Source organism: Canis lupus, chromosome 3, assembly GCF_048164855.1.
Source record: "Canis lupus baileyi chromosome 3, mCanLup2.hap1, whole genome shotgun sequence".
Classification (NCBI taxonomy): Eukaryota; Metazoa; Chordata; class Mammalia; order Carnivora; family Canidae; genus Canis; species Canis lupus.
In genome coordinates, this window is record NC_132840.1 from 82,706,851 (window position 1) to 82,727,278 (window position 20,428).

Here is a 20,428-nt window from a genome sequence, read left to right on the forward strand (position 1 = left end):
CATTAGCACTTTTTTTGTTGTTGTTTAAAAACATTTGTAGTCTCAGTACATGCCATACTTTAGCTCCGTGTTGCTGCCTGCCTCCTCTCTTGGTCTGCCTTTAGACAGAAATCTCCAGCATTCACTGGTGTACCAGGTCAGACTCAAATAAGTAGAAATCCAGCTTTCTTTCTGATCTTTGACAAACTATTTTCTCTCTCTGCTCTGTAAAACAAACCTAATGTCTGTCTCATACCATTGTCATGATTAAATTAAATAAGAAAATGTATAAAATGAACTTGATCATACAACAGGTCAATATTAATTGATTAGTAGCTATCCTTAATTAATGACTATCAGGTTAATATCCACCCCTTCCAGTTTAGCAGGTATCATCCCACTGACTGCAGATGATGAGAAATTCATGCAAAGTGCCCTCATGACCCATCTTCTCTGACTGAATGGGCCTACCGATAGCCATGATGAGGTCAACTTAGTGACCTCTGGCATTTCACAGTTACAGTGTCCTGCTAGGCTGTTCTTTCAGTTAGAAATGTCTTCAGACTACAGAGGTGAGGTGGGCATCTGTGGTTAAGTCTAACTTCTTCCAGCATCCATAAGGAAATTCAGGCTGGCCTGTCTCATGTCTTTAAAACACAGGGAGTAAGCTTATGTGCCCCATGAAGTTTAGGTAACTTGTTAAGGAAAGGAAAAGGGATGAAAAGAAAAAAGGAAAGAATATTTTGGCGCATTCTTAGTGTCCTTCAATTAAATTGCATGTTCCACAGAAGCATAGGCCTAGTCATCTAATTATCAGAAGGATAATTGCAAAGATTTAGGACTCATCGTCTTGAGTAGACTGGAAGTATGAATGAGCCATCATAGCTCCTTGCTCTGGTATCTGTGTTCCTCTCTATTGTCAGTAGTTCTCAAGTTAGGTGACATATTGCAGTCACCAAGGGGACTTTACAAAAGTACTGATGTCTGGATCTTGTCCTCAGAAATGTCAAAATATTTAATATAGGGAAGTATTTCTCAAAATGAGATCCCCAGACCAGCAGCATCAACCTCATCCAGGAACATGTTAGGATTGAAAATCCCAGACGCTACCACAGACCTACTGAATCAGAAACTTGGTGAGGGACCTAGCAATCTGTTTTAATAAGCCCTCCAGATGTTTCTGACAAATGTTCTAGTTGGTGAACCATCGATTGGCCTAAGGCTGGGTCTGGGGCATCCAAATGTTTCACAAACTCCTCAGATGATTCTTATATGCCTCCTGGTTTGAGAATAACTGCTTTTTTTTCTCCCTGAAGATTCCTGGGTGTTTGAGTCTCTAGCTTTACTTTCATATGAATTAAATGGATTTTCCCTGTGTTCTTCTGTTTTTGGTGGAAACAGTTTTCTATTATTTCCAGGTGGGGTGGCAAGGTTTGCCATTGCACTAAGGGATGTCAAATTCTCTGAACCACTGATAAATGGACCAAAGCCAACTGCCCTGCAGCCACAACTTCTGGTAAACTAGCACGCCAAGTGGCTCAGTCAGGGCCAAGAGAGGTATAAATCAGCAGAGCCAACAGAAACAGGAAGATAGGCCAGAAGACAGTCAGCTCAGCAGATCAGCAAAAGCCTTGAAATACAAGAGCTGTAAATTTAAATCTAAGCTCCTTTCTTTCATGCTAGGGAGCCCACAGTAGGTCCAAGGTCTGTTTGGTTTAGATCCAGCCTGAACTCTAAAGGAGAATCACAATAATCATGTTCCTGGAAGAAGGAACTACATGTTTGACTGGAAAGGACCCAGCTCAGGTGTCTCATGTCTGGGCTCAATTTGAGTGCTGGCTTTGCTATTAAAAGATGCACCAACTTAAATAATTATCTTGTCCTTTTGGGACCTCAATTTCACCATCTATAAAATAATTGCTAAGGAGAATTTTCCATTTAGTAATGCTCTAACAGAGTTCTACAGTATTTGTAAACAAAGCTCGAGTGATATCTGGCTGGGCGCTGAATTTGAGGATGAAGACAATGTCTGAACTTTCCAAAACCCTTTATAGGGCCTGTTTCATACAACTCACCTCAAGTCACAATTTATATGTCCAGGTAATCAAAGTGCCTTATATGTTTCCCACTTATAGAGCACGGTTGACATGATATTTCACTAACCCTCATAAGCGCCCTGAGGTAAATTAATGGCCCCATCTCACCAATGAGGAAGCCGAGGTAGATTTGAACTGACTTTGCCTGCAAACCATGTGTTAGCAACTAATCACAGTAGCAAAGTTAACATTGGAACTCATGACTTTCCTTCACAGCTGAACTATTAATTCTAGCTTGTAAAATGCAATTCCTTTCCCTGTAGCCAAAACAAAATTACACTTGGAAACCAGAATCTGAAGCTTGGTGATAGTTTGTCAAATGTTTCATAAGTGATTAAAGGAGTATCAGGGCTCCCCCACCCTCTGGGCCCGCCTATTCCTCTCTCAGATCCCTGAACACTTAGTATAAATTATCTGGCATTAGGATAGAGATCTTTTCATTAGTGTGCCTTTGAAAAACATTAATGTACAGGAAAGAAAAATTCCTCTTCATAGGGACAAATGTAATCTTATCAGAAAGGAGCAGGACAATAACAGGAAGAGGGAGGGGATTCTGGAATGTAGAAGAGGGTGGGGCTGTAGGGAAAGAAGACAGGCTACAAGTGAAGCCCCAGGGAGGCCTCTAATCAGGGACTGGCAACCATGATATTATTGTGAGCTGGAAACGCGGGCAGGGAGCCATCTTTCCCAGAGCTGGGACAAGGAGGAGTGCACATCCCCACATAGCTGCCTTGGTGTCACTGCTAACTGGGTCACAGGGCTATTCCAAGACAAAGACACTTGTGCAGAGCTCATTTTCCTCACTAAAGACCTCTAGGGGAACCACATAGCCACTAAAATTATGAAAGCAGAATGAATCCCAGTCCTGAAGCAAGAGAGGAGTGACCTTGTAGGACATAGAGTTCACCTCCCATGCTTGACTCCCCTATTGCATGCATCCATCCCTTTCTATCACAAACCCAGAGACAGCCATCCGCCTGTAGACTGACTCAACTGTCACAAACTGTACCTGTGCCTCTTTTCTAAACTCTCACACATGCACCCCGATGTTTATAGCAGCAATGGCCACGATAGCCAAACTGTGGAAGGAGCCTCGGTGTCCAACGAAAGATGAATGGATAAAGAAGATGTGGTTTATGTATACAATGGAATATTACTCAGCTATTAGAAATGACAAATACCCACCATTTGCTTCAATGTGGATGGAACTGGAGGGTATTATGCTGAGTGAAGTAAGTCAATCGGAGAAGGACAAACATTATATGTTCTCATTCATTTGGGGAATATAAATAATAGTGAAAGGGAATATAAGGGAAGGGAGAAGAAATGTGTGGGAAATATCAGAAAGGGAGACAGAACGTAAAGACTGCTAACTCTGGGAAACGAACTAGGGGTGGTAGAAGGGGAGGAGGGCGGGGGGTGGGAGTGAATGGGTGACAGGCACTGGGGGTTATTCTGTATGTTAGTAAATTGAACACCAATAAAAAATTAAAAAAAAAACAAAACTCTCACACATGCCTGGGGCCTCCTGACCACGTGACACCTAAACCTTCCCACAACAGAACTCGCTACTAACAAAGAGGAATTCCCACTTTTTTTTTTTTTCTTACTCTCAGATCTCAAACTTTCCATGGCCCCAAAATGCTTTCTCATGTCTTACCTTGCCTTATTTAAGTTTAAGCTTATTTACTTTATTTGTCCTCAGTGGAGATAGGGACCAGCTGGCCAACCTCGTGGGCATAATAACACTTTAGACACTTGACAGAAACAATGGAGCCAACAGAAAGGACCACCCAGTCATATGGATCTGTCTCACAAGAACAGTTGAGGGCAGAGCAAATATTCCAGGCCTTGGCAGCATTCTGCTTCTCTAATTATGCCCTATACCAAACTACAAAAACACTCAATTCAGAGCTTGACTTTTGTCTTGGATATCCTATTCAACATGGTAGAGTTGTCCATATAGCCACGCTCACATCTGTTCCTAGAATTCTTGCAGAGTAACTTGCTTCCCTTGCTACTTCACTTTCACTTTAATTGTTGTCATGAATATAGCCTTCCCCCATGTCTTCCCATAATGCTCTTCCTCATTTTTAAAAGCCTTTAATCTTCTTCCCCCTCTTAGATTTTCTGAAGTTAAATGATAAAATGGATCGGGATGTCAGTCCAAAAAGCCCCATGTTCTGAAAATCTCAGACATATTGCTAGGAGATGGGTCTTTGGGGGTAATTAAAAGATAATGTCAATAGAGCTGGACAATGTGACAAGCTAATGGTCTCCTTCTGCCAAAGAAGAGGCCTCAGAGAAACCGAGACGTTATTTTCAAAGCCGGAGACCATTATCCTGTCACAGCACCATCCTTCGATGACTTGGCTGCTATTATGCCCAATGATTAGAACAATAAATAAAAAAGAAGCGGTGAGGAATAAGTGCAGATTTCTGCAGCTAACCGGCAGCCTGACTGATCTTACTGGCTTAGGCTTCGCATGAGTTGTACAATGCAAGCAGATTGTAAATGCCTATACAATAGAGATCGTATCTCATACATATTTATATGTCTTAAAATACCAATACATGCTCTTCTTAATAAACATCTGTGAAGTCGTTGGACTCCTGTGAATATTTCTTTTTATGTTGGCTATTGGTGGGAAGTTATTGTCTATATTAGGGTATAATGTCCATCTCCTTCAACAGGTGAGGAGGAGGAAATTAATGTTGTCTAGCATGGGATCAGTAGAATATGAGACTGGGATAGAGTGAAAATCCTTTGTGGTCAGTTGGCTCAGGTCTTATTCTTGTGTCAACCCAATACTCTATCCCTTTCTGAACTGGATTGACCCTCTAAAAGGTCGAGGGCCTGGTGTCCGAGTTATTTCTGACTGACCAACTGATTTCTGACCTAGCACTGCTATTTGCTTTTCTGAGAATTGAAGAAAAGAGAATGATGTCTTCTGATATTGCCTCCTCATAGGATTCTCTGTGCAAGTAATTTTTCATTTAACCTTGTGGGGCCTTTACTTTTTCATTTATATGTTTAGTTTGTTAGTTAGCTAGCTAGTTAGTTATAAAAAAGCTTTGTCATGCTACACAAAGGTAAGCATATATGGAAAGCTGGGGTAAAATTTGTTAATGTATGCTGATTATTCTCTCTAAACTTTAAACCAATTCTGATTTTTCTTCTAAAATTTTCAATTATTTCAAAATATTGAATTCTTTATCATCAAAAAAGACTCTATAGGACAGTGTTTTCCCCTCAGACCAGTAGACTAAGAATCAGAATACTTGAGGTACATTTATTTTTACCACTAATTTGCCATATCACCTAATTTTAGAGTGTTTTTTCTCATGTTCTTAAGGATCTAAAAAGGTTATGCAATCTATATCTCATACTTGCTTTTGAGTGTCTGACAAAGAAAGTATTGATTTGCAAGTGACTAATCAGTTATAATTACCCTCCCTCAAATGTAGGTACACCAAAGCAGAGAAATGGAACAGCTGTCCACAGTTACCTGAAAGTATGGACAAAACCAGGCTTCATACCTCAATTCTGTGTTTTGCTCCCTAATGGTCACTGTCAGTGAATCATAAGGTTGTATGCAGGCCTCTAAAAGAGTAATCAGGCCAGCAGCCCTCAATTCAATATCACTTACCCTTGTTTCTCTTCATCATCCTCAAGAATTTCAAGAAGATGGTTTAGAGCTTAAGTCATGTGATGTAAAATGCTAGTAAAGAATTATTCCTATTTTAGCTTCAACTTTTTCCTCAAATCCCAGCAGCATGAACACCCTCATGAACACTTGACCCTAGAACTTAGATGGGCCACCAAGTGGCAGCAGTGAACCATACCACAGCTGGGTTCTGGCCCTAAAAAAGATACAGAAACCTATGCATGGTAGACTGAAACTTCATGGATGTCTCCAGACCTCAAAATGGGTTGCAGGTGTTTGTCTCAAAGATGAGAACAGATAATGAATAAAACATGCCTGGAGCTTTGTGTCCAAAGAATGTGACAAGCTTGAATCTGATGACTTCAGGAATGAGATGAAATATGAGTTTGAGCTCATCTGCAAAGCTTTTAACAAATCCAAGATGCTGTGGCTGGTATTGCTGCTTATGGACTATAGTTTGCCCGAGGTTTATGGGAGGACAGAGAGAACATTGGGGTGGAAGTATCTGGAAGGGAAAAGGGTGGGGGAGACAAAAGAAGCACAAACTGAGTTCTGGCTAGGGGTGGCATGTGGACTTTTAAAAAGGGAGCCCTTCCTGGCAACCTTATTGAAGACTAAAATTGACCTTTATTTTTGAGCCAGAAGAAAAGACATACAGATTACTTTGAAGATCAGTGCATTTTATAAAAATAGTCAGATTTATAGATGCTAAGATTTGTTGCATTTCTATATCATCAATGATTCCACTTTTACTTTGAGTGGTAAAATAGAGACATCCCTTAATGTCTTTTAGTCTAAGGTTAAACATTTAATGTCATCTCTCCACCACATAAAAAAGCTAACAACCTTAAAAGAATGGAAGGAGAGATAACTTTTTGTCCCTTATTGTCCATGTGAAGTTATCTTATTTCCCACATGTGTATTTCCCATATCTCTTTTAAAGAGAAAGATGGATTGGTATTAAAATTTTAAATTTTCTTAGATCTTCAGTCGATTTCTATTGAAACTCCAGCTGCAGTTTAAGGAAGATCCAGTAGGGGTAGCTGTAATACTGCTCAATCCAGCATAGCTCTTTTATCAGCAAGATGGTTGGAGTAAATGTGGACTCCAGGGTGCTTTGTAAACTCTGTCCTTTCTGAACTCTATTCTTTCTGAAAGAACTCTGTTCTATCAGAGCTGTTCCCAGCTTCAAAGAAAAGCTAGTACATTAGGACTTTAATTCAATTCCTCATATTTTGGGACCTCTAGGGAACCATATAATCAAATTACTAGTTAGCACAACTCCTAGAAAGAGCATTTGCTGATGGCCCCCTAGTGATCTAAACTGGTAGAAGCAGCTTCCTAACATGCCATCCACTCATTCCTTGGGACTCATTCATTCTTCAGTACCTACAGGGTGAGATGCCCCTATGACTGCCATTGTGACTTCACTTCCATATACTAATAAGTATAAAGCTTGAAGGAATCCAAGAAAGTGTCTAACAGAGAAAGACAAAATTTGCAACAGTCAATGGAATAATTTCAAGCTCCAGCTTTTATGAACTTTATAATCTTAGGAAATTCATTTTGCTTCCCTGAGCTTCAGTTTTTTAATCTTCCCAAAGCGAAATGATTATTACACCTGTTTCAAAGGATTCTAGTTGGGGGAAAACAATCTGATGTACATGACAGTGTCTGATACTGTGCCATACCAATTTTATTTTTTTTTCCTTAGTAATACTGACTTTATTATGATGAGGAATGGCCTCCTGACTTCTGCCTAGGGCTCACCACAGCGGATTAAACTGTAAAGTGAGAGACCCTCCTTCTCTGGCCTGCTTGTAAACTTAATCTCATTTTGTACCTATATTTATGTGGTTCTCTCAGTCAGTATGTTTATCACTGATTTTTCTTGTTAGTCCTAACTGTGAACTCTTGTGGTCAGGGACTTCAAGATGCTCATCTGGTTTGCCAAAACATCTGGCATGTTGTTTAGTGCATTGCAGTGGCTGCATACATGTTTGTGAAATATATATTGTTGAATAAAACACAATACCACATTTTTAAGAGAATTTTTTCATTCCATTTATCTATTTATTCTTAGTAGTCTTCAAATCAGATAACAGGATAACTTCCAGGCACTTTGGGGCACTTTGGCATCACTGCAATTCTTAGGTACTTTCTCAATTGAGTGCAAATCAATCAAGACACTTTAAATGAGAACATGTTTTGTGCTCATTTACTATTTTTGAGATAGTATATTATGTTACATAATTGAGTTATCATCAAGAATTTTAATGACTGAGGGCACCTGGGTGGCTCAGTTGGTTAAGTATTTGCCTCTGGCTTAGGTCATATTATTGGGATCCTGGAAACCAAGCCCTGCATCAGGCTCTGCCTCAGAGAGTCTGCTTCTCCCTCTGCCCCTCCTTCTGCTCTGGCTCACTGTCTCTCTTGCTCTCTCTCAAATAAATAAATAGAACCTTTTTTAAAAAATTAAAAAGAGACATGTCTGGGTGGCTCAGTGGTTGAGCATCTGCCTTCAGCTCAGGTCGTGATCCTGGGATCCCGGGACTGAGTTCCACATTGGGCTCCCTGTAGGGAGCCTGCTTCTCCCTCTGCCTATGTCTCTGCCTCTTTCAGTGTGTGTCTCAGGAATAATAAAATCTTTTTTAAATTTTTTAAAGAGAATTTTAATGAATGAAATGGGAAATATTGCACAGAAAGAGATTTAAGTACAAGAAATATGTGAAAAAGAAACCCAACTATCAACCAAAATTCAAATTCCCACTTCTATGATTCGGAGCAGCATTCAGAAGGAGTTATCCATCCACACACTACATATTCTTATCACATTTGCAGGTGATGCCATGTGATTAGTTATTTTCCAATGGGATAAAAGAAAAAATACAAGTTTGTCACTTCTAGCCTGAGATGGTACGGAGTCTCTGGTCTGTTAGATGGACACAGAAGACTCTAATGCCTTGGGGCATGTTGTAGATGGTTCCTGGATCACTATTTAGAGGAAAGACATCAAATGGCTAGAAATCTACAATACATCATAAATAAGAAATAGGAATATTTTGGGTTAAGCCACTGAAAGTTTGGAATTCGTTAAAGTAGCTTTCATTCTCCTAACAAGGTACCTGCCACATGATTTTCAGATGAATAGGGTTAATATCAAATACTTTGGATTCAGAGGAGGAAACAATCGCTGTGGGATCAAGTAGGCTAAAGGCTTCTTTCAAGAGATGACATTGGAATTGAGACTTATAGAGGAGGGACCATTCTATAGAGACTTATAGAAGAGGCCAGGTAGAGACTGAACACATACAGAAAATACAGTGAGCAGATAGATGTTCCAGAACACCAGCACTGTTCTGACTCCGAAGGCTGTCACTTGATTACCCATTCAAGTCTTTAGCTTGCTATTGTCTTCAATGTATTTTGGGCTGTAGGCAATGGGATCCACCTCAAGTAGGTCTCTTATTACAACAATTAAACATTTCATTTTCCTGCTTTGGATCTGAAAGTGTCAGGTCTTGTCAGCTGCATAGTGCATGAAGCACTTGTTTAAATTGCATTTTTCATTTGCAATTTCTGATGTCACTGCAGTCACAATCACACCTAAGTACAAGAACTCAGAATCACTGGGATGGAACAGCTGCTTCCTGTTCTAGCTTCCCTTAGAGCTGGCTTATGTATGGACGTCTTACCACTGTTCCATGAGGACAGAGACGACATATTATTGTCTTCGTATCCTCCTTTAACTGCAACCAAAACGTTGGCCTGAAGAGATACAGAATTATAAATAGAAAGAACAGGATGGGGTGACAAAGCACATACAACTCTGCATCTGATTATGTAGAAGGTCATTCATTTTCCTTATTGATAACCAAAGATTTATAAGTGATAAGTCTATATAAAGATGGGAACAAATCAGAGACAAACTCCTATAAAATATTAAATTATTTAGCCTTCCCTTTTTTCTAAATGACAAACTAGCTTAAGAAAAAAAAAAAAGAAGGAATGAATAAGATACTAGAATTCCACCTAAAAATCATCTGAGACATTTTTTTCCCTGTTTATTTATCTACTTTATTCTTCCATTTTGTCCAGAATAGTTTTCTTAACTTTCTTGTACATGTGATGGGAAATGGCTGCCACCAAGAGATCTCATGTCTGAATTCAAGAGAATAGACAGGTTATTTTGATTTGGAATCTTTTTAGTGCCCATTCCAAACATAAGGGAAAGAATTCGATTGGAGCAGTGAATTTTGTGTGGGAGGGAGCAGGCCCATTGTTTGAATGGAGCTGGGGAAATTCATGGAAGAGAGAGAGAGGGTGAGGCTTATGGGATAGACAGGCCAATGCCAAGTGACTTATGCAAGGAAACACACAACTAGTTAAGACAGAAAAAGGACAGAATACCAAAAGGTCAAGTGCCTTACTCCAGGAAATAGAGTCAGTTAATAGAAGAGAAAGGATTAGAGTCAACTTCTTAATCCAGTGCTGGCAGTTGTTTATTAAATGTTTCTTTCTCATCGTTTCAAACCTCAAGGGAGAGTCTTAGTCCCTGAAACCATTCAAGACAGGAATTTGTCTCAAATGTTCAACTTTTGGCATAGAGTCTCCCCTGAGATTTTAAATACCAACCTCCAGGGTCATTTGAGACAATAATTTCTTCCTAGGCACTGTTCTTTGCCTTTCAGTTTCATGTAGACACTGTGTATATTGTTCGACACAGATGGTCTCCTGTCAAAATGATTGCTTGTTAGAGTTGTCAAGGCAGATGCCAAAACGTAGTTGGGTACAGATGATGCTTTGGAAGAGGAAAGACACATTCATCATGAGCTTGAATTCACACTGCCTGAATTTGCTAAAAGTAAGACAAAACAAAACAAAAATGAGTGCATCCCAAGTATGGTCAGAGTTTACCACCTTCTGGAGCATGGATTTGCCAGGTCAGTTGGAAAATAGATGAAACAGCAACAATTAATTAGCAAAGCTGACATTTTTCTGTCTTAGCCTCAGCTGTGATGAGAGACTTTAAAAGGTCTGTACCCAGAAGCTTCACATTGTTACCTAAACTTTAAAATACTTTCTGAAGAGGGTTGGTCGATTGAATGTAATCTGTTGAATTCCATATAATATGTGCCTATAAATGATGATAAAATGATCTGTCTAGAATTGCTGGCCATGGCTGTCTTTGGTGTTACTGGAGACAGTTTGGATCAGAGGTTGTTGGTTCTGAGAAACCACTCCAAGAAAGACCCATATTAACTAGCAGGATAATAACGTGATTGCCTCTCTAAAACCCAATTGTCTCAGGTGACTGAAATTTGAATTGTTGCCAAAAGGTCGACTTTGATCCTAATGTAATATATGTCCCAATTAAATTTCTTGATAAACATAGTGTGATATTACTCAGCTGTAAATCAAATAAATGAATGATTGAATGAATGATTTAATGACTGACGTGAATCAAGGGAGAATATCTCATGCATATTTAATTTCACAGCTAATATTGAACACTATTAGTTTCTCTCTGGGATGAATATTTTTGTTCACGTTCTTTTTAATTTTAATTGCTAGTCGCCAAGCTTTTTTGTATCCATAATAGGGCTAATGCAGTTAGGTATAAGAACACTAGCCTTCAATTGAAGGCTAATTTTACCAATATTTTGCAGTTTGGAGATTTAGATATTCTTTTTTCAAAGGTATTTTTGAAAGAAAAAATATTTTATGGTTACGAAGAAATTTTTTTTAGAAAATCCTGAAGATAAAGGAAAGTAGAACTTAGAAAATTAAAGTCATCCAGAATCCCCAAACCCAGGAATAACCACAGATAATATTTTGAGTTTTATCTCTTTAATCATTTGTGTGTCTGTTTGTGTAGAATTTTTCTAACTCCTTCTCTCTTTTCTCATGCATCTCCTACCCAGTGTGCGGAGGTTTTGACTATGACACCTAGAGGTGGTCAAATCGGCAAAAATAAGTGCTTATTTGCATATGAATAATTTATTCTTTTTTTTTTTTTTAAAGCCCATGCTAAAATGTCCACAAGCAATGCAGCGCTACCCCTTCAGGATGAGCCTGTTATCACACCCAGAAAATCAAGAACCACATGCTTTTCCTCTTGGATGAAGCAGGACTTTGGTAAGAGGAGAGATTTAAAGACAAAGGGATTATCAAATATGAAGGAACTATTAGATACTCTCCAAAGTAGAATCAGTATCATTTGAAAGGGGACCTTTATTTTAAAGAAAATCAATGATTTATATAATCTTCTGGGCTCTGGATACATGTGGCACTTGTGTAAATGTAAATTTGTTTGCTTTTCTGGTCACAGATGGGACCTGCGTTGGGATTTCAGCTGTTTTAGCATGAAGATATAGGTCATACATTTTCTAAAATTAAAATTATATTCAAAAGACCTTCCCATCTTGCTTTCTAAAAATTAAGACTGTATTATGAGCATTGTCATATCATTAAATATCATTCATTTGAAGATTGCATAATATTCCATTAAGTGATAGACTACAGTTTACTTAATTGATCTTTTTATGTTGATTGGTTTAATTTCAATATTTTTCATTTATAAATTATATACAAAATATGTCAAATTTAGGGTCCGTTTATGATTGTCATTTTTTGCAGCAACTTCCTATAGAAAGAATTTTTGGTGTAAGGCTAAGGACATCATTAAAAGTTCCTGATAGGGCACCTGGGTGGCTCAGTGGTTGAGCATCTGCTTTCAACTCAGGTCATGATCCCGGAGTCCTGGGATCGAGTCCTGCATTGGGATCCCTGCGGGAAGCCTGCTTCTCCCTCTGCTTGTCTCTGCCTCTCTCTCTGTGTCTCTCATGAATAAATAAATAAAATCTGTTTTAAAAAGTTCCTGATAAATGTTACTAAATTTCTTTCCAGAAAAGTATAACAATTTCCATCTTCACTCTCATATGTATTTATTAGTGTGAAAAATGATTTAGATAATTGGAAAGATACCTGCATGTGTACTGAATTTAGCTTACCCAAATTATCAATGTATCTTAGCCCTAATAATTTTAAAAGTGCAAGCCATTGTGACTTCTAATTATCAGGACCTCGCTGTCCCTGAATACATCTACTCAAACCCAGGATCCATCTGAAAGCTGCTCTATAGGATATGACCTCTGGGGCTAACCCAAGGGTCTTCCTACAGTGAATTCAGCTAGTGCTTGCACAGGGCTTTTATGTGTGAAGCCTGAAAAAGAGCATGTTCCATATTTGCAATGCATTTCCACCTAATCAAGCTGATTACCTTTCAGAATCCCTTTGTATTCCCCCAGGAAACACATACTAAAATAGTAAAGTCTTTGGTTGTCCATTAATTGTTATCATACCTAGCCAGCTAGATAAAAAATAATTTTTCAGAGTGTTCTAAAGATATAATTGGAAATAAGTAAATAAAACAAAGGAAAAGACTTTAAGCCTGAATGTCAGAAAATACTTCCTTGCATGTACAACTCCCCAAACAGAGCAAAGGAAATCTTACTTCTTAGGACAATCGCAACTAGTTTGTAAGAACAATTCCTTGCTGTGAGAGGCTGAGACTTTGGTGGTGAATACTATGTTTCTTCCTCTTTCACAAAAGAAAGCCCCTCAAAGACACTAGTCTAAGGAATCTGCTTCTTGTTTTGGACCTCAAAGTTGTGTTCTAGCGCATTAAGTTGTAAGATCCTGCCCGCACGTGCACACACACACACACACACACAAACATACACACACTTTCATCAGTCACAAGGTGGAGAAAATGTGACAAAAGCTCCCACATACTAACTGAGCCATCAATTTACATTCGTTCCTTAAAAACTCCCTTCATTTTGAAGTAGCTGTGTGTGTGCACATGCTCAGTGAAGTCTGTGTGTGTGTATGTGTGTGTGTTTGGTTCTTACTAATAGATAGACAAAAGGTTTGAAGGAGGAAATAAAGCAGAGAAAAATATCCTTCCCTTCATTCTTATGTACAATCGACTGGCTTTGATTTATGCCGTTAGCTTTTTATATATGGATTTTCCTAAAAATGGCATTCTTTACAACTCAAATTATTAGATTGATCATTTCATAACTTAGGACTGGGAACTGAAGACTTTTCCATTGGATATGCTAATAATTCAGATGTTCAATGTATTTTTAGTATCTTTTTTTTAGTTTTAAGGACACATTCATCAAAATAAATTTACATTTCCCTTACTGAACTAAATTTCTAAGAGAAAAATAAAATTTCCACTACAGAAAATTATTTGCAATTGGCTTCTAATGCCAGAACATATAAAACCAGTATAGCCTTTCTGCCTTCTGAGCAGGCTGGCTTCCATGAGACTGATTTTTTCACGCAATTCTCTTCGCTCTTTTTCTCTTCTTTCTTTGTCTTATCCTAGGCTTTCCCCTTTTTAATTTTCTTTGAAGCTTCTCTCCATTTTCTTTTTCTTTTCCTTCCTCCTCTCTTTTGGTGCTCTATAGACAAATCCATGATTGAGAATCCTGGTCCAAGTTCAATCTGGACATGTCTTGGGAAACACTGTTTCCACAATCTGATTCCCAGTTTTCTGGGTCCTGTGATTCCCCTCCATATCTTTTTGTAGATCTTCATTCTTCTCAACTCTTTCTCTTCCTTGCCTATGTCCATAAATTTGCATAAACTATTCTGGAATCTTCTTTCCCAACTGTCTTTGGGTCAGATAAATACAACGGAAAAGATTCAAGGGGAAAAAAAAGCAGACAAATATTTTTAACAATTTCATGATTTGTTTTCTTTCAGAGACCAACTGTTTAGGGCCAAGAAAAGAATCACCAAATAAACTTTCTGCTGCTTTCTTTTATCATGCTGAGAAGACCATATCAGTAATTCCTTCTGAGTGGTTGTGATGTCTCTTAAAAAAACTACTTGGGAAAGATGTTGAAAATCAGTTCCATGCTATCAGAGGAAGAGTGTGAAGCTGTAGGCAATTTGATATTGATTCTTAATTATAATGTTTGGAAACTCACAGATTAATAATATCTAACAGTTATATAAAGTCCTTTGACATTTTTATTTTCCTAAATTTACCTTCAGCAATTATTGAAATTTATTTATTTCTTTCATGTGAATTTCTGTGAAAAAGGTAGAACTGCTGAGCTCAATAAATTTGGCAAAGTGTCTCCCCACTTCTCATGACAGCTGTGGCACTTGGACAGCATTGTTCCCTCTAGGAATCCCTTGGAATCCTTCTAGGTGAGTCAGTTTCACCAGCTTAGGCTTATAAAAGGTAAAGGGTGGGGGGAGGGTAATAACTTACCCACAAAGTAAGTAATAACTTACTCAGTCCTGTGTTGAGGTATTCTCCTACCATTTCCTTCCTTCCTTCCTTCCTTCCTTCCTTCCTTCCTTCCTTCCTTCCTTCCTTCCTTCCTTCCTTCCTTCTTCCTTCTTCCTTCTTTCCTTTCTCTCTCTCTTTCCTTCTTTGTGAGTCAAGCATCAAGCATCGTCTTTCCTTCCCTTGCAGAAGATAAGAAAATGGATCCGAACTTTGGCAGAAAATGTTTAGAAGGTTGTCAAATCTTGCTTAATACTAGGTTGCTGTTCCATCCCACCTGGCCTGTTGACTTTTCGATGAGACAATATTTTATTCTTCTCTTTGAATTGGCTACATGCCAGATATCTTCTATTTGCTCCTGTAGAGCCATTCTGGCATGCTCTGCACCCTTGTCTGTGCCTCACAAGGCTGACCCAGGTGTGAGCATCCAAGGTCTCCAGGCTTCTGGTGGAGCTCTGCCCAGGGGAGAGTAGCAAGCAGGAAGAGAGTACAGTTGGGATCGTTATTTCCCTAATTTAATTTCTGGCAGATCATATTCAGTTAGCTCCATCTTTCCAGAAAAGCTGCAGCTGCTGTCAGGAAGGCTCTCTCAATATACTTCTTCCTGGGTTCAGGTAATTGTTTCTTCACCCTTCAGGCATAGGGATAATAATGGCCCCTGTGTTACTAGCACTGGGGTCCCTCCTTCCTACTTTTCCTAAATCCTGTTCACATTCTTATAAATGATCTCTTAATTAAACTTCTCTTGACTCAGTTTTAGTGTGCTATTTCCTTTTATGACCCTAATTGTGAATCCTGAGTAATTATTAGGTTCTATCTATCCATCCATCTACCTACTAAACATATATATATATATATATATATTATGGTATCATTTTGATAAAAGAGTGGGAAAAAAGAATTTGAAAAAGCCTCATGTATATTTAGTTTATATGCATATATTGCAAGTTTCCTTTATAATCCTACAGGTTTATATATTGGGAGGGGGAATATCTAGATCCTTATTAATAAGCTATTTGTTTTATGTTTCCCTAATGTTCATATATTATGATAATAGGAAGGTTTGGTTGGCTAGCCAATTGACAAATATTTATCAACGTTTTATGACATGCCACCATGTTCTAAGAGTGTGGCACCCAGCAATGAAAAGGGCAAAATCTTCACCCACGAGGAGATTGCATTATAACAAAGACAATCAGACAACATATAAGTAAATAAGCCGATTAAATAAGATTGTTAAAGTGGTAAGTACTATAAAGGAGATAAAAGAGGGTAATTTAACAGAGAGTAACTATAGCAGAAGAGGTGGTTCTACATAGGAATATCAGAGAAGTGCTCCATGAGGAGAAGACATGAATGGAGATGAACTGATAGGAATAAGCCAGCCATGTGGGGAAAGACTTCAATGTAAAATGAAACCTAAGTAGAAATGGGTATATTTAAGACACCAAAAAAAGCCATGGATGAGGCAAAATAAACCATAGTAAGAAGAGAAGATTAGGTTGGGTCATTGCAAGGCCAGATAATACTGGGATGAGTAGGTCATGGGAAGAAGTTTGGATTTTATTCAAAGTATATTTGGAAGCCACCAGCAACTCTTCGGTGGAGGAGTATGATGATCTGATTTATGCTTCAGAAAGATCACTCTGGCTGCTACATGTAGACAGGGCCCTGAGTAAGGAAGTAAATGCGGGAGCAGAAAAACTACTTCACAGGTTATTTCAATAATCCGGGGAAGAAATCAGGGTGCCTGGGGAAAAGGTGGTTACAATGGAGATGGGGGAAATGGTTGGATTCAAAGTGTATTTATTTTTGTTATTTTTAAAGGTTACCTATTTATGTAAGAGAGAGAAATAGAGGGCATGAATGGGAGAGAGGCAGAAGGAGAGAGAGAGAGAGAGAGAGAGAGAGAGAGAGAGAGAATCCATAAGCAGACTCCACTTAGCATGGAGCCTGAGGTGGGGCTGGATCCCAAGACCTTGAGATCATGACCTGAACCAAAACCAATAATCAGATACTTAACTGATTGAGCACCTCAGATGCCCCAGAATAAATTTAAAGCTATAGCTGATTGATGTATTGGATGATGGGATTGAGGGAAAGACAAGAATTTAGAAGGACTTCTAAGTTTTTCTTCTAAGGAACTAAGTGAACAATGACAGCATTTGCTTAAATAAGTAATTATTGGAGAAGTGAATGCTGGGCCTTTGGGACAATCAAGAGTTCTGTTTATGTCATGCTAAGTTTGATACACCTATTTGACATCATTAGATATTGAATAGAAAGTTGATTATGCAGGGGACCACAGTCCTCTGTTTCTTAAATTTCTGGTCCCTTTCAAATGAAGCATTGTAAAAATAACATATGACAAAAGTGGAAGCTTGCACCTTAGCTAACTGTTCTGGGGACCCTTGGTTCAAATGTCTAAGAAATTTCTCTGGATTGGGGTACCTGGGTGGCTTAGTCAGTTAAGCGTCTGCCTTCAGCTCAAGCCATGATCCCAGAGTCCTAGTATCAAGCCCCACATCGCGGGGGGGTCCCTGCTCAGCACAGGGAGTCTGCTTCTCCATCTTCCTCTGCCCCTCCTCCTGCTCATGCTCTCTCTCTCTCTCTCTCAAATGAATAAATACAATCTTTGAAAAGAAAAAAATTAATTTCTCTGGATTAAATTCTATGAAAAGTATGTGTGAGTTTGACTTTTTGTGGAATTCAATCTGACACTGAATATGGATGTTTATAAAAGACTCAACTCAGTTATTCATATGTCAGCATGACGTGTCCCTTTATTCTCCAATGTCCACTAATTAACCTTAAGTAAATAGAAATAGACAATATTTCTAATATTTTAGTCTCTCTAACTTGGCCAGAAGGTCAAGATTAGAATCCATTCCTTTCCAGAAATTCCAATCTTTTTATTACTAACTTGGTATTTACCCTCAATATATCCTGAGCTAATAAATTTGGAAGAAGTTTTCATAACTACTCAATTGAAGCTTATTGAATCTCCAGAAAGAGAAATTTAAATAGAATTTCCAGGGACACCTGGGTGGCTCAGCGGTTGAGTGTCTGCCTTGGGCTCAGGTCATGATCCCTGGGGTCCTGGGATCGAGCCCCACATCTTAAACACAACAACAAAAACAAATAGAATTTCCAGAGTGCCTGCCTTGATGAACTTTGCTCAGGAGCCCAAGCTCCTGTATCAGAAGGGACCTTTGAGGTCGCCTAATTTGAAACGCTTTTTGTGCATGCTAGTAATCTGACACCAGTAGTGTTAAATTGCCTGGTGTCTCACAATAGTAAGTAATAGCTGAGTCTAGAACTCGGATCTACCAATTCTCAGTCCAGTGCTATTATCATTACCCTTCAGGATTATTGATTCATTAATTCATCATATAATTCTACATATTATACACTGAGCTAGCTGCTTGAAAATCCAAATAAATCAATATTGTCACTATCTTCAAGTCATTTAAATCTAATAAGTAACTAAAATAAGTAGGGAAATTTTGATACAAGGCACAGTAGATGTTATAATGAAATAATGAACCAAATTATGTACACTCCCAGAGGAAATTGAGACTTTGCCCTGGAGCTTTGAAAAGTCTTTTTTTTTTCTCTTTAAGATTTATGTATTTATGTATGTGTGTATTTATTTATTTAGAGCACAAGTTGAGGGAGGGATAGAAGGAAAAGGAGAGAGAGAGTCTCAGACAGACTCCATGCTAAGTGCAGAGCTGGACATGGGGCTCAATCCTATGACCCTGAGATCATGACCTGAACCAAAATCAAGAGTCAGTTGCTCAACCCTAATACCTCTTGAGATTTGAAAGACCTTAAACAGAGTTAAAAACTTTTATGTAGGGGGGGTAAAAAAAAAAAAAAACTTTTATGTAGAGTTTTGAGTAATAAAGAAAAGTTGTCCAGGCAAAAAAAAAATTAGAGGAAAGCTACTTCAGAAATGAGTAACAGTAGAGAAATTCACAGTAGACCAAAGTGTGGAGGAGTTGGAATCGTGACTATTGAGGTAATGGAGGTGAATTTGCTATAGACAGTGCAAACATGGTAGGCACATCCAAGGAGTCTGTAATCTATCCAGCAGGCCAAAAAGAGGCATGGAGCTTTAGAGTAGGAGAAAAACATGCTTGGATTTAATTTTCTTTTTCTTTTCTTTTTTTTTTTTTTTTTGGCTTTTTTTTTTCTGGCAACAGAAATTACATTGAGCAGAAAAAAAGCTACTGATATGTGGTGGCTACATATTCATAGAAATATTTGTATCATACTGAGCAATGCTATTGCATTTTTGGAAGTGTTCTTGTGCTTCTGCTATGTGTACCTTCACAATTTTATTCAAACTCACCTCCTGAGAACTTACTAGGCACAAAGCACCAATGTCAGTAAGACATGGCCTGGGACCTCTAGGAATTTTCCATATTTATTGCACAGCACACCGTTACGAAGTAAAAGAGTGAAAGAGATTCAGAGTAGAGAGAGGGATTAGAATGGTCTTTTGGAGTGAATAAGATTTGGCCTAAATGTGATGGACAGGTAGGCCTTTTATCAGTAAAGAAGCCCAGATATCCTGACCAAAATGCTCTCCTTCTCTTGTCTATTAAAATTCAGTCTAGGGATCCCTGGGTGGTGCAGTGGTTTACCGCCTGCCTTTGGCCTGAGGCGCGATCTTGGAGACACGGGATCGAATCCCACGTCAGGCTCCTGGTGCATGGAGCCTGCTTCTCCCTCTGTCTATGTCTCTGCCTCTCTCTCTCTCTCTCTCTGTGTGACTATCATAAATAAATAAAAATTTAATAAATAGATAGATAGATAGATAGATAGATAGATAGATAGATAAAATTCAGTCTAAATGCAAAGACCAGAGTTTCTAATTCTAACCTCTGTCCACCACTTCCTTCTTGGAACTCAGAATAACAAGTGCTCTCCAATGCTACCAATCCACACTAAGTCCCTAACAAGCCAACATTTATTGTTGATAACTAAAGGAGAAAAAATTCAACTGTTTCTTTTTTTTGGAGTGGGGGAGTGAGATACATAATAGCAATGCAAGTTATGCTTTTGTTGAGTTGACTAGCTAGCTGTTGGGGCAGTGCAGAACCTCCACCAAATGGTTGCCTTGGAATTCTAAGGCCTTGGCATTCACTAACCCTAATTGTAGAGAACTCAACCAGTTTTTCCCTCAAGGTTTCCAACTAGAAGCCAAAGCATAAGGCACAATCTCATTGTCTCTGGCTGCTTTGAAGTTCCCTCCCACAGATTGGCCTAGATAGAGTTATTATATTTTTAACTCAAGTTTAATTTCAGTAATGCCATAAACGCAACCCAGATTATAAGAATGAAGGAACAAAGGAACAAAT

The 20,428-nt window shown here is 38.6% G+C and overlaps 1 long non-coding RNA gene across 1 annotated transcript in view; it reads left to right on the forward strand.

Annotated features, from left to right (window-relative positions):
- The window catches only part of LOC140625617 (uncharacterized), a 49,784-nt gene extending 37,704 nt beyond the window's left edge, over positions 1-12,080 (forward strand). The window contains exon 5 of the long non-coding RNA XR_012024970.1: positions 11,768-12,080. This is a non-coding gene — a long non-coding RNA (uncharacterized lncRNA). The remainder of the gene's footprint in view (positions 1-11,767) is intronic.
- Positions 12,081-20,428: the final 8,348 nt, after the last annotated feature.